We start from the raw sequence: 15238 nt of genomic DNA, 5'->3' as shown, positions 1-15238 counted from the left end.
TGGAGGCTTTCACAGTCTCCGAATTTAAAGAAATAAACAAAAGCATTGAATTAGTTAACGAACGTGTCAAAAACACGGAAGTAGTCGTTTTAAATGAATTAGTGAACCGAAAAGACGAGTTAAAAATGTTGCAGGAACTCATTGTTTCAGAAAAAGAATTGGTAGAGGAAAGATTGAAATTAAATTCTGAAGTTGTTTCTGATAAGATATCTCGTATTGACGAGAAAGTAGAAAATGTAACAATAGAACTGCAAACAGTCAGCTCTGAAGTTTCAAAACTGAAAAAATGTCCAATTTTGATTCAAACCAGATGTTTGTGCATAGTTGTAACAATGTTAATTTAAAATGTTACCCAGGTGGTACGAAATTGCATCCAGTTGACTTTGTGCATCAGTGCAAAGACAGTTTCCAACCTAACATGCCAGAGTCTGCTAAAGTTAAATTAGCGAAACGTTTTTTGGGTGGTGAAGCCCTTACATGGGCGAACCAAAACAATTTGCCGATTTTGAACGCCAATTCTTGGCAAAGTTTTGGTCGGAAAACAAACAGGCAAGAATAAAATCTGAATTTCTTAACGGTAGCAAATATCACACAGATCTTGCAATTAGCATGCGAGAATTTTGTGAAAAACATTTAGGGACATTGTCACATTTGAGCAAACCATTGGACGAACAGATACAGATTGACGCACTGAAACAGCGCGTACCACACCGTTTTCAGTGGGGACTAATATATGGACCAGATGACAGTGTTGCCGAATTTTTACGTTATGTAGACAAAATTGACCATGCATGGCAGAATGATGACAGACAGTACAATCAAAACCTCAGAAACACAATAGGAATGGGGGGTCACAACAATATAATGGACACAGAAATAATAACTGGTGTGGTAACCAAAACAGTAGTTACAACAGACACGAAAACCATCAAGAACAGAGAAACAGTAACCAACTTCACAACAGCAACTATAACCAGGGAAACAGGTAACCACCTCGTTGAGAGCCTGTCAATTTGAGGTGAATAATTATGGCAAAAACCAGGCAAATAGGAGGTTAAAGAGACGGAAACATAAAAGCAATCATAAGTGTAATGTAAATAGGGACTACTACTTAGATGATACTAGTTATAAGCAAAACTTTTGGGATCACATGTTGTGAGTGAATTGAATAATGCACATACTCAAGCAGGACCACAGTTTGAACTTAATGAACGTGACTTAGCATTAATTGATGACACATTAACACCTGATGTAGACAGAACTTATGTATGGTATCACTAGCTTGTTTTCTGATGAAGGTGAGGATAATGAGGTATCTATATTAGTAGAAATTGGTAGCCAAAATGAGGAAATAACTCCTGACTCTGATAATGAAACAGGTAGCGATTTCAGTAGTGTAACTTCAGATGTTGAACACTTAGTAGTAAAGGCAGATGTGCATGCAGAGGCATCACCCACTGATTATTTTGATGATGATTTTGGTAAAGATAGTGTTGTGAAGGATGATGTATTTGATGATATATGTACACAAGAGGAATAAGATGGCATTTTTTATGTTGAAGTTATTGATAATGGTGTTGCAGCTGAAAGTAACTCTGAATGCGAAAATGGTTCATGTGAAGATTAAGAGTGCAAACAATGTATTGGTACCAATTTGTATAAAAGAAATCTTAAGTAAATCTACTAATAAGAAGGAACAAGCTAAGTTAATAGGTGAGAAGATTTTGGAATCTATTATCAGTGAAAATGAAGTTTGTTTAGAAAATAATAAGGAAAGTGAAGTCATCAAATCAGATCCATCCATGAAAGATAATTTTAAGTATAATGAAAGAAAGGTATCTGTCTCATGTGTATTTAATTCCAGTCATAATGACACTCAATCTTGTGTTGATTCTGACATTGAAACCTGTGGTGAAGAAGTATGTAACAACATCGATACAACTGAATTAGAAAGTGACTTGTTGGCAGAGAATGTGAATAGTGACCCAAATATTACCTTAGGTAGCCCTTACGTAGAAATAAGCATTAACAATTGGTCAGGACTTTGTTTGATTGACACTGGCTATCCCATTAGTAGTATCTCAGCCAAGTTGAGGAACAGGATAAAAGACACTAAAAGTTACGTCGAATTCCCATCACAGGTGTACAGATTAAAGGTGCCACTGGCAAGTTTAGTAAGTTAATAAATAAACAAGCTTTAATTACATTTTCTTTTGGCAACATTAATTTTGAACACAGTTGTTTAGTTATTCCAGATCTCAATGAGTAAATGATTTTAGGGATGGACTGGATAGTTAAAGCAAAGGTGAGTTTTGATTGGCAAAAGTCAGAATTACTGTTCACTGAACCAAAGGCCAGTATTCAAGGAAAGGTAGTAATCCAGTTAAATTCAAGTACAAACAGTAGTAACTATATTAGGGAAATAGTTTATCCAGAGTGTAGCCATTACATGGAGGAAGAGGAAAATAGGGATCACAATAACCAGAATTTGGTTGATGATAGTTACTCCCTAACCATATCAGAAAAGGTAAAAGAAGCAAATGACTTGACTGAGTCTGTAAAGCAGGAATTAGAAACTTTTCTCTGGGAAAACTGTAACATTTTTTGTGATCAACCTGGTAGGGTCAAAGATTATGAATGTCATTTGAAGTTAAAGCCACACGAACCCTTTTTCATTAGCCTTATGGGGTACCCATCTCTAAAAGGAAAGAAGTGGAGAGGGAACTCCAGAAAATGCAAAAATGGAGAATAATAGAGAGAAGTCACAGTCCATATAACAGCCCGATGGTCTGTATTTTAAAAAAGCATGGTGGTGTAGGGCTGGTATTGTATTCACGTCACCTGAATAAGTTTATAGAAAGAGAAACAGATCATCCTGAATCCATGGAGGAACTCTTGTACAAATTCAGTGATACAAAATATTTTTCTAGCCTGGATTTGACCTCAGGTTTTCATCAAATCACATTAGCACAGGATTTGAGGCAATACACAGCCTTTTTAATTTAATGGTAAATGTTTTCAGTATTGTGTTGTTCCATTCAGGCTGAATGTGTCTGTAGCTGAGTTTATTCAAGCTTTGGATCATGTGATTGGAAGTGAACTACTATCTAAACTAATTATTTATGTGGATGATATATTAATAACTAGCAAACCTTGGGAGGAACACCTTGATACTTTGTACAAATTAGCCAATAATTTCAGGCAAGGCGATATGACCCTTAAATTAAGTAAATGCAAATTGGGAGTATCAGACTTGAAGTTTTTAGGCCATACGATTAACAGAGAAGGCATTCTACCTGACGGTGATAAAATTTCTGCAATTCAGTTTCCATGTCCAAAGAACAAGAAACAGCTGAGGTCATTTTATAATCTATGTAATTTTTATCGCACGTATGTCAGCACCCAAGCTTTAAATGCACCGTGTTTGAGAGAGCTATTAAAAAAGAACACCAAATAGGAATGGACAGACCAGTGTCAAGCAGAATTCGAAGAGATCAAACAACAACTAAATAACAGTCAATTACTCCACAGACCTGACCTTTCACTACCATTTTGCCTAATGACTGATAGTTCACATTACGGATTGGGTGTACATTTGTTTCAACAGAAGGAAATTAATGGAAAAATAGAACATCTTTCAATCAGTTTTGCCAGCCGAGGTCTGCAGAAACATGAATGTAATTACATGGTGACTGAGAAGGAACTACTTGCCATTGTATGGGATTTCACTAAATACAGGAACTATCTAGTAGGCAATAAAGTCATTGTTTTCACGGATCACAAAGCTCTATGTTATATTCAAGACTGTAAACTTTTCAATAGTAGATTAACCAGGTGCGCCATATTTTTGAAACAATTTGATTATAGCATTCAGTATATAAAAGGGGATCAGAATATAATTGCTGATGTTTTGTCTAGATTACCTGTGGGGGATGGTCAGGAAGAAGAACTATTGGATAACAAGGTGTTTAAAATAATGTACATGAGAGGGATTAAGGGTGAAAAGGAAATTACTAACATTTGCAGTATCTCCTAGATACCAGAACCAGGATGATGATTTGAAACTTGTGAAAAGCCTTATCGATAAAAGGGGTTATGAAAAGGTTGGCATGTATTATCAAAATTTTAAAGGTATTTTATTCAGGAGATATAACACTGGCTCTGACATCTGGAAGGTTTGTTGGCCTATACAATGTGTTGACATTTTAATTAAGTACGTACATGAGAGCTATGGACATTGTGGAATCATGAAATGCACTGACAAACTTAAAGAAAATGTCTATTTTAATAATACGTTTGGAAAAGTAAGACAGGTTATACAAAAATGTGATCGGTGGCAAAGAGAAAAAGTCACAAATCAGAAATACCAAGGTTATTTACAAGGTATTGTGCCAAAAGGCAAATTGGAACTAATAGGAATTGATTTGTTTGGCCAATTGCCAAGAACTAAAGAGGGTTATACATATTTGTTTGTAGTTGTTGACTTATTCACTAAACTAGTAAAATTGTATCCACTAAAGAAGGCAACAAGCAGGAAAATTTTAAACTGTTTCTGTAATGATTACTTCACACAGATTGGAAAACCAAAAGCCATTCTTTCAGACAATGGGAGTCAATTTACATCTAACGTTTGGAAAGATTTCATGAAAGATAAAGACATTAAGCACGTCCTTATTTCTGTTTATTCTCCATCTTGTAACCCAACTGAGCGCTATATGGATGAAATAGGCAGGCTTTGTAGAACTTACTGCTCTAAAGATCATACAAACTGGTCAAGTTACATATGTGATTTTGAAGATGTTTTGAACACCTTACAACATACAACAACTGGCTTTACGCCTTATGAAGTCCATTTTAACAAACACCCACCAAACATCTTGTATGAATTGATCAATTTCCCTGTCTGTAATGAGTTAACACCGGACGAGAGAATGGAAATAGTAAAGAAAAATATTGAAACACATTATGCCAAGAGAAAGCTTAAACATGATTCAAAAGAAAGTTTACACAGTACAATGTAGGTGATTTAGTCTTAACCAAAAGTTATGAGAAATCCAAGGCAATCAATAGAGAGATCAAGAAATTTTTCGATATTTACATTGGTCCATTTGAAGTTTATGAGAAACCACATCCAAACAGCTACTGACTTATCTATCCCAAATCAAAAAAACTATTTGGTTTAAGAAATGTCACTCAGTTGAAACCTTATGTGCAATAATTGCAATCCTTCAGGGGGGTACACAATCTTTGTGTACTATGCGTGTGGCTTATGCAAGGTGCCCCAGCTAATGTGACATTTTCTTCTCGAAAACACTGATGCCACATTCTACGATATCTTTCTGACACACAAACTTCCGACAATACATAAGTTACCTTTTTGTACCTATGTTTGCTTATATTTGTTATGTAAGATATTTTCATGTGATTTAATTTGTAGTATTAGATACATTTTCTTTTGATTGAGTAATCTGTATCGTCAGATGTATTGATAATTTGACATTTACATCCTACCGATTATGACTATTACTGATATGTGAGGACTATGGTTTGAACTTACGTTGCCAGGAAAAACCAATATGTATTTTCTAGTTAGGAACATTTACACATCTTCACAGACAACAGACCATACTGCATTTATATCAGCTTATCCAGAAATGAAAGGTGAATTGTGTGAAGATACACTAAGCTTATTAATACATACTTACAGATTTTATGGTACATTTGTGCAGTTAAGAAGAGCTATATACATCTTTTCGCTGTTTTATCTTATATATATTATTCACATGGAAGGAATTACTATGTTTTGCTTCTCATGCCATTATACGATTGACAACTGAATTTGAGTGTTACTATATATAAGAATGCATGAGATGTTGAAAGACGTTATGATTTACGAAAGGGTTGAAGTGATTTATGCTGTTAAGAAGGGACTATCGCCATGATATACTATATATATGTTTCACTCAGTTATGTACACATGAGAGAGATGTTGAAATTGATATGAATTATTGTGGATTGTCTTGAAATAAGGTAAGTGATGTTGTGATTTGCATTTGTATTAAGGATTTAAGGTTGCAGACTCATTCCTATTTCTGATTCGCATGAATTGACGTTTACAGTTTATTGATGGAAGATGGTTTGATTTGATATTGCTTTATCGTAGGGGTATTTGGATGATGATGATGATGATGATGATGATGATGATAGGTTTAGGTTATATGATATGCAATGCTGCTGAGGTGGTTGGTGGTATTAAACCCTCATTTATTAATGGTTTTGATGATTCATTTAATTGAGAGGATTATGATGATGATGGTACTGTGCAGTCACACATAACGGAACTAATGAATCATTTGAATCGCATGAAGTAGAACTCTTATACATTTCGATTGAAGGAAGTGCTGATGTGAAATTACAATTGAAAGTTATTTTTGAACAACTATGACAACACATAGCACACAAATCACATTAAAAAACTATTATTTTACATTTGTCACATCTCACAAGACATAATGTGGAGACTAGTTTGCTATTGAGGGGTAGGAAATGACAACTTCAATAGACAGACTGAGGACTTTGACGAAATGAAATATAAGATGCCATGTAACAAGGTTCTGGATTTTTTTTTTTTACAAAATCTCCTTACTGCAAGGTTGCTAACTACAGCACAATAGTATTTTCACTTGCTTAAGTGTATCTTTCCACTTTCAGAATTTTTTATGTATTACTTGTTTTCTCACAATTTATGAAACCTTGAAGCTGTTTCTCGGTGTTAATTTGATCTGACTTTCTGAATGTTTTGGTAAACATTTTGCAACATTATTGCATTTGAAGTACAAAACCAAGAAATATAGATGCATATATACATATTGGATTTACGTAGTATATTCAGATACTTGTGACAACAACCCAGATTGGATATAAATGAACAGTTTCTATACTGTCACAATATAAATATAGAAATATAATTTTGAATATATATGTTTGACAAGATTTGTAAAATATTTTATGGTATTGCGAACTGTTAGGATAAATTTTATTCTTCTGTCTTTTATATGATATTATTATTATAGAACATGTCATATGGACACTTTAAAAGTGCAACATAATCACTCCAATCAAATTTGTAATTTCTTAGCTTAGTTGTGTTTGAGTGTTTGAAGGAGGGAAAATTAATGGACACTCTGGAAGTGACAAAAACAAGGACGCTCTATAAGTGATAGTTTTGGAAAAACATTCATTCAGAAAATTTGATGTAAATATTGATTTTGTAAAAGTTTCGATATTTCTTTGTGATCTCATACTTCCAATTCTTGTTTTCTTGAAGTGTATGTTTGTAGCTATTCGGAAAATTTATCTGTATGTAAAGTTTCATGATCCAATTTTGTACCTTTTAAGATATATGCAGTTTGTGTTATTTTGTCCAACTAGTAGTGTATCATATCAATCACACTAATATTTCTGTGAGAAGAGTTTCATCTATCAGGCTAGGCAAAACTCTTCAGCTGACTATCAGAACCCCTTGGAGAGCATTAAAGATAAACACCAGTCCTAATTGCCCAATTGTAAAGTGACCTGTTTCCACATTACATACAAAAATAGCCACTATTCCAGTATACATATAATTCGAAAACGATGCTTTGCTGATTAACATTGTTCTTAGGTGAAAAACACAATATAAATGTGAAATTAATACTGTAACTAACCGAAAGAAATGTAGCACATGGTCAGGATGTACCAGTAAACCTATCATTATAAAATTACTGCAGCAATTTAAATAGAACATATAAATAAAGCACATTAATTGAATCTCCGATATATGTTAGCACTAAAATTCAGGCACTAGTTGATTTGTTATAAGCAAATTTAGAAATGTAATTGTTACCTGTAACATAATTAGTCAGAAAATGTTATATTAACTCGTAGTTAAGTTGCAAATAGGTTCACCTTGTTCAGCACTGAGATAGTAAATTTTTAGCAATGTGTAGCTCATATTTGGTTTAACTTTTCCTTGTGATTTTACATAAAATTGTAATTTTCATTGTAGGTAATTGTTAACAAAAGTATAAATAGAGGTCACGCAGGCACCTTTGGGCACTCGTTTTTTGGCTAGGGTTGCGAGCAAATGTATTGTAGGCTCACTCGTTGCAAGCAACCTCAGGCTGGTGGGATGAGAATCAACATAGATGGAGCTGTGAGTGAAGTGTCACCAACTCAACTTCCATCAGAAGAAAGAAATCATAGTCACCATGCATACCAAAGATGACAAAATTCTACACTGCACAAATATTAGAACGCTATGATGTGCCTAGTAAGCACACAAACACACAAGAAATTAAAAAGCTAAACTATTAACCACACAGATATTTAAAAATAAGTCGCTCCTGTTTGAAGCTCGTAAAAATAATTCACAAATTAACTGTGTACTCGCCGTATCTACAGCAGGAACGAAAGGAGCTGTCTCATTCACAGTCTAACCGATACTTCTAAGCATGTTACTTCCTACTAAACTATCTTTACACAGCAGATAGGCTGTACTATATACTTATTAACATATTCTGATCTTTACAGTCCAATTTTAGTCCCAAAATGATTTCCCTAAAGGATATTATTTTTACATTTAATCCCAATAGTAACTTGTGTACATCAACACATGAAAACCATCCCAAAATAAAACATATGATTGATTAAAATTACTTCCTTAAAGCTACCTTTATATGCAGTAAAAATTCTTTCTTTCAATAAAGAAATTTTCGCAATTTCTTCGACCTCCATGCACCTAGAACTACACCGACTGATTTTAACTACCTTTCGACACAAAACTTGAGTGCCTTCTTATGCTTTACGTACTTCTAGTAGTATTAAGTTCACCATCATACGAAACATAAACATCTCACCAAAATTTTACTATATTAAACATGTGATGCATTTGTAATTATACTTATCTTCACACCTCACTCATCATGCACAAACTCGCAAGAAAAAGAGCTGTACCACTTTTGCCTTCCACAAATTTTTTCTCCCCAGTTTGAGTATCATTCCATTCTCACCTTTTTCCTCTTTTCCACCTGCTCAGATTAGAGGCTTTCTCCCTCGTCAACCAATCGATTCATACATTTACACACATAATTTTTGAATACTATTTGAACACCACATTTTGAAGTGAGAAGCACATACTGTACACGCAAACTAAGTTGGCACTCGGTGTGGTGAATAATGCGAGTGACTGCAAAGACATTTCGTATTTATAGTCACTCCTGTCACTGCGCCATGTGTCAACTTAGTTTGTGTGAATATACTAACTTTCTTCACAAATACTGACTTCTATGATTCGTTGTACATTTTCAGTTTCTTCACTCCCTAAACATTTCTTTCTCAGCACATTAACTACTGTCTCTCTTTCGATATTTTCAGCATTAATAGCATACATATTAATAGCAGGTAGTCCTTCAGTATCCCCATTTCCCTTAACCACATCAACAAATACATTCATCGTGCTTACAGCATCCATCTTCTCACCCTTCAAGCTCCCTTACCATTTAATCTCTATTCTTCTCCCACAAATAAGCAATACATTACTTTTGCCTTTCAGAACACAGCCTCCATCCAATCATCATATTCTCACCCTTTTCCAGGGTATACTTAGAATTTACATCTTTGTTAAATGCCGTTGTTTCACCTTCTTTTTTTGAAGCAGATATACTGATTGCTTCTTCCAACGTCATGATTTCAAAAGCTGCAGAATGCTCACATTTAACTGCTCTATTTAAATCATCATATTCATCTCCCTTTAACAACTCATTACTTACTTCCGCCAATACAACATAAATTTCTCCACAAACATGTTCAACAACATCCACCGACATATGGAAACATTCAACACAAATAATTCCCTTTACTTCCGGCGATACATTGTCCCCAGCTGACGAGGTCATAGCAACATTGCCTTCACAGATATTTCTTTGTAGTAATCCACCATCCGCAGCACAAAATTTGCTGCTACTACGGCCATTAAAATCTGGGAAAGCCTTATTATTATCACCTAACCTATCCCCAATAAAACACATAGTTTTTATTTCCCGTTCTCTCTGTGTTGCTTGGTTACTGACCAGGCCCTCAAAAGTATTTCTACATTTTACAATTTTTGACCTGAGATTCCACTACATTTCCCATCTTATTACCACCATTTTGATCCCCTGTAATATGCAACTTCTCTTTACTGTTCCTGCTGCACTGTTTTGCCACAGATTTTTTTCTCTTAATATCGTTTTTACATATTACAGTTTCAGTCTGGAAATCCATTGCCTTATCTGATTGGTATCACAAATTTGGCTTCTAGTGCAGTTCATAATCCCTATTTACTGTTCCTGCTGCGCAGCTACGCCACTATCTTTTGTTTTAAACACCATTTTTACTTTCTACTACTTTAATCTGGAAATCAAATACTACATCCGTTAATTCACTGCTAGCATGCTTAGTCATCTCCTCAAGTGTATTTTACTTAGGCTAGCAGCAATCTACACCACTAAATATCTCCTTCTGAAGCCCATCGACTCCACATCCTGATAGTTCCACTACTGGATCGACTTTGTTATCAGCAATTTTAATATCGGAATTGATTTCAGAATTTGAACTTCCCGTTTTCAGAATTAATTCCTGTTGTATTGGCCCTACGTAATGTAATATGATTGTAATATTCCGGCTGTGAGTACCAGCGATGATGCGCTCCCGTAATTGAGACGTCAACGCTCTTTGCTTTGACGACAATGCACTTTGCTGTGGAGAAAAAATCATCAATGCTTCTTGTAATTGTTGGGAATAAGTAATACCGATTGAACATTGTGCATTTTTGAGGTTAGATACGTTTGCAAATAGAAGTAATCTGAAGTGGAGATGTCAACTTGTAATTGCAATTATCAAGAATAAAAAATTTAATTTGTGAAAAGAAGGTAAATGTCGTTTACGAACTTTTATTCAGTGTTAGATCCTTGGACCTTCGTAAAAATTATTAGTGTGTTTAGCAATACAGTGCATAGTAATTTCTTTGCGAATTAACAATACTGGGCGGATCTGCTACTACCACGATCAGAACGACGCACAATATTTCGCCGTCACCTTGTGTGTTCAAGACGTTCCCTAAGCAGCCAGTTTGTTAGTCAGAAGATATCGTACTACCACTATTGTTCCACCTTCTCATTCTGAAAGTGTTTCCAGAAAATCTTACAGCGACTGTGAGTACTTTTGTGGCCAAGAGAGACAGAGTCTTCATCACTGTTGTAGCAGTTTTCGCCGACTTTGCCTGGCGTTCTCTGAGAACTGGATAAACAGAAACCTCTAACCGCCAACTCGTCCTGTACCTAATCGATTCCCTCCTTATAGCGGCCATAAAGAAAACATATTCATCTCTAGTCAAATTCTTTCACTGATTTTTTTGTATTAGACATGTAAATTTTTTTTAAAATGTATGCACCTAGGAAAAAGAATCAAAAGAGAGTTTAAATCCAGTACCTGTCTTATCTGTGTCAAAGTCAAAGTTCAAGAAAGTTTATTTTTTTTTCCTTTTACAACGTAGAGTTCATTTTACTGTTCACCAACGTTCCCTCCATGTGAGAATTAATTTGACACCATTAAAAATAGCCACTCCCACAACACCAAATTTCGGGAATATATTTGCCTAAGTACGACATTAAAGTGATTAACATTGAAAGATCCCAGGTAAATGTAAGGGTGCGGTAAGCCATTCCAAATGTGAAATCCTGGTGCAGATATTACCAGTGTTAACTTCCAAAGTGTTGAATACAATCTTGCAAACGTGTATGCTTTGTGTTATACATGTACCAGATGTCAGTTTGTGGGATGGAGTTCCATGCCTGGAGCACTTGGTCAGTCAATACAAGGACGGTTAATGCTGGTTGTGGATGATTGCTGGAGTTGTCATCCAATGATGTCCTGTATATGCTCGATTGGAGACAGGTCTGGCGATTGAGCAGGCCAAGGAACCACGACAACTTTCTGCAGAGAATGTTAAGGTACAACAGTGGTATGTGGACGACAATTTTCATGTTCGAAAACACCCCTTGGAATACTGTCTGTGAATGGCAGCACAACAGGTCGACTCACTAGATTGACATACAAATTTGCAGTCAGAGTGCATGGTATAACCACGATAATGCTTCTGCTCTCGTATGAAATCGCACCCCAAACCATAACTTCAGGTGTAGGTCCAGTGTGTCTAGCACACTGGTAGGTTGGTTGCAGACACTCAACTGGTCTCCTTCTAACCAACACACAGCCATCACTGGCACTGAGGTAAAACCAGCTTTCAACCGAAAACACAAGAGACCTCCACCCTGGCCTCTAATGAGCTCTCGCTAGACACTACTGAAGTCACAAATGCTTGAAGTTTGGTATCAGTGGAATGCACGCTACAGGACATCTGGCTCAGAGCTGTTCTTGAAGGAACTGATTTGTAACAGTTCATTGTGTCACTGTGGTGACAACTGCTGCTCAAATTGCTGCTGCAGATGCAGTATGATGCACCAAAGCCATACGTCAAGCACATTGGTCTTCCCTCTTGGTAGTGCCACGTGGCCATTGAGAGCCCAGCCTTCTTGCAACTGCACATTTTCGTGGTCACCACTGCCAGCAATCATGTACAGTGGTTACATTCCCGTCAAGCCTTTCTGCAGGATCGCAGGTGGAACATCAGGCTTTTCTTAGCCCTATTACACGACTTCGTTCAAACTCAGTGAGGTGTTGAGAATGACGTCGTTGTCGCCTAAAAGGCATTATAGACTAATACCAACTTATCGTGTCCAGTTTCAGAGCTACCTAACCCTCACAAGCGTGAGAGAGTGTATTTAAAGCAAACCTGATTGTATTTTCAGAGTGGCGCTACTAGCGCCACTCTTATGTAACTACCCCGAAATTTGAACAGACATCATCTTTCAGATCTAGAAGCACACCTACCAAGTTTCGTTTATGTCACACAACTCCTTACTTGTGTTGAGATTTTTTTCCACTGGTGTATTCTCCGTTATTTGGCTCACTTACTTTTTCAGTTCCACTTACACTCGGTGATTGTTTAACCACGACAATCACCATTTCCGAGAGTAACCCTGTCAAATCATGTATGTCCACACTTTCATCGTCAGTACTTAACGTTTGGACCATGATTTTTGCCTCTACTGTGCTGCTGACTCCGAAGGTAAAGTTGCTGCCGCCGTTTGAAGTCACTGACGATGCCGATGACGAAGTTCATGGTGTCGCTGCCGCAGCCCTGCAATGCTGTAGCCAATGCCGAAGTCTGCTTTGCTGTCCGTGTCTCCACTGCTAGCTCCCACATTCTGGTATTCACCACATCTTAGTATTACTATCTTCTTCTTTCGTCTTCTGCTGCTTCATGTCTACTTTTCACCACTTCTAATTTCTACTACAGATTCACAGACATGCAGTTGCTGCAAAATCCTGATCTCAGAACCGCCACACAAAACTGCCTACTATGCTTCAGATTCTGGATCTGTTTAACGAAATATTAGCAATGCTAACTAAATCGCCTTTGCAACTGCAGTAGGGATTGGGTTAAAATCCCACATAAGCTGTCATTTGCGATGCAGCAACTGATAAATAATGTGGGTAGATTTTCTAGTCATATTCCTGACGAGAAAACATTTTTAGGACATACCAAAATTAAGGGATTGGTGGTCAGTTTTTACATCTCTGTTCAGGAGATGTGCGTCTGCTTTTGTCGATTAGTTAAAACAACTGAAATAACTGATACAGATTATGATCTTCTGGTCAAACAGCTAAAGCACTGGGAAGGTAAGCGTAATTTTAAATAAGCACAAATGACGATTAAATAAAAAATAATAAATGGCAATAAAGGGTTGTTATCTGCTGATGATAAACTGATGGATATGACAGCACGAATCCATGTTGAATAAAGTGATAATTTATTCAGTCAACCTCATGAAACCATATCTGGAAATGGTGGTCCTACAATAATTCAGTTTAAAAGATACAAATTCATAAATATTCAATTACAGTTAAGTATGTGTCAATCTTTGTACTCAAAATGGTAGTCAACTTCCAAGAAATCAATAAATAATAGCTAGTTCGTCAAATAAGAGTACCATGCTCTTAACTAGGCACAAATAATCCCAGAACAGTAATTAAATCATTGCAAAGTGGCTTGAAATATGTCTTATGATGTTTGCTCTCAGTTAAAGTTCAAACTAATTTACTGAGTCAAAGTCCCACTAGCCTCAGAATTTCGCTAAGGATGAGCAAATTTAAAGTATTTTTGACTGATTTCTGCCAAAAACCTATCACTTTACCCCACTAACTACTCTACAACATCAGTCCTCTCCTCTCTACTGTCTCAATATCAAGTCTTCCTGCTACCTCGTTTTGACATGTAATCTTCCCACTATTCATTTCTGTGGCCGAGCGGTTCTAGGCGCTACAGTCCGGGACCGCGCGACCGCCACGGTCGCAGGTTCGAATCCTGCCTCGGGCATGGATGTGTGTGATGTCCTTGGGTTAGTTAGGTTTAAGTTGTTCTAAGTTTTAGGGGACTGATGACCACAGCAGTTAAGTCCCATAGTGCTCAAATCTATTTGAACCATTTTATTCATTCTCTGCATGAATTGTTCTCCTTATCACCTCTCCACACCAAATGCTTCAACTCTCTATCTCTCCCATAATGCTCCCAAGAGGCACTCCACAAATATGAATGCCCAAGAGCCTCACCACTAATGCCAATGAAATCTATAAAGTGGACAACCATTTGCATAATAATAAAGTTACGTATTAAATACAGGGCTAAAATTAAACAACCTTTTCTCCCCCTTCTATAGGGTGTTACAAAAAGGTACGGCCAAACTTTCAGGAAACATTTCTCACACACCAATAAAGAAAAGACGTTATGTGGACATGTGTCCGGAAACGCTTAATTTCCATGTTAGAGCTCATTTTAATTTCGTCAGAATGTACTATACTTCCTCGATTCACCGCCAGTTGGCCCAATTGAAGGAAGGTAATGTTGACTTCGGTGCTTGTGTTGACATGTGACTCATTGCTCTACAGTACGTAGCACATCAGTACGTAGCAGCAACAGGTTAGTGTTCATCACGAACGTGGTTTTGCAGTCAGTGCAATGTTTACAAATGCGGAGTTGGCAGATGCCCATTTGACGTATGGATTAGCACGAGGCAATAGCCGTGGCGCTGTACGTTTG

Source organism: Schistocerca cancellata, chromosome 4 (assembly GCF_023864275.1).
Source record: "Schistocerca cancellata isolate TAMUIC-IGC-003103 chromosome 4, iqSchCanc2.1, whole genome shotgun sequence".
In the NCBI taxonomy this organism is placed as follows: Eukaryota; Metazoa; Arthropoda; class Insecta; order Orthoptera; family Acrididae; genus Schistocerca; species Schistocerca cancellata.
Note: the sequence above shows the minus strand (reverse complement) of the source record.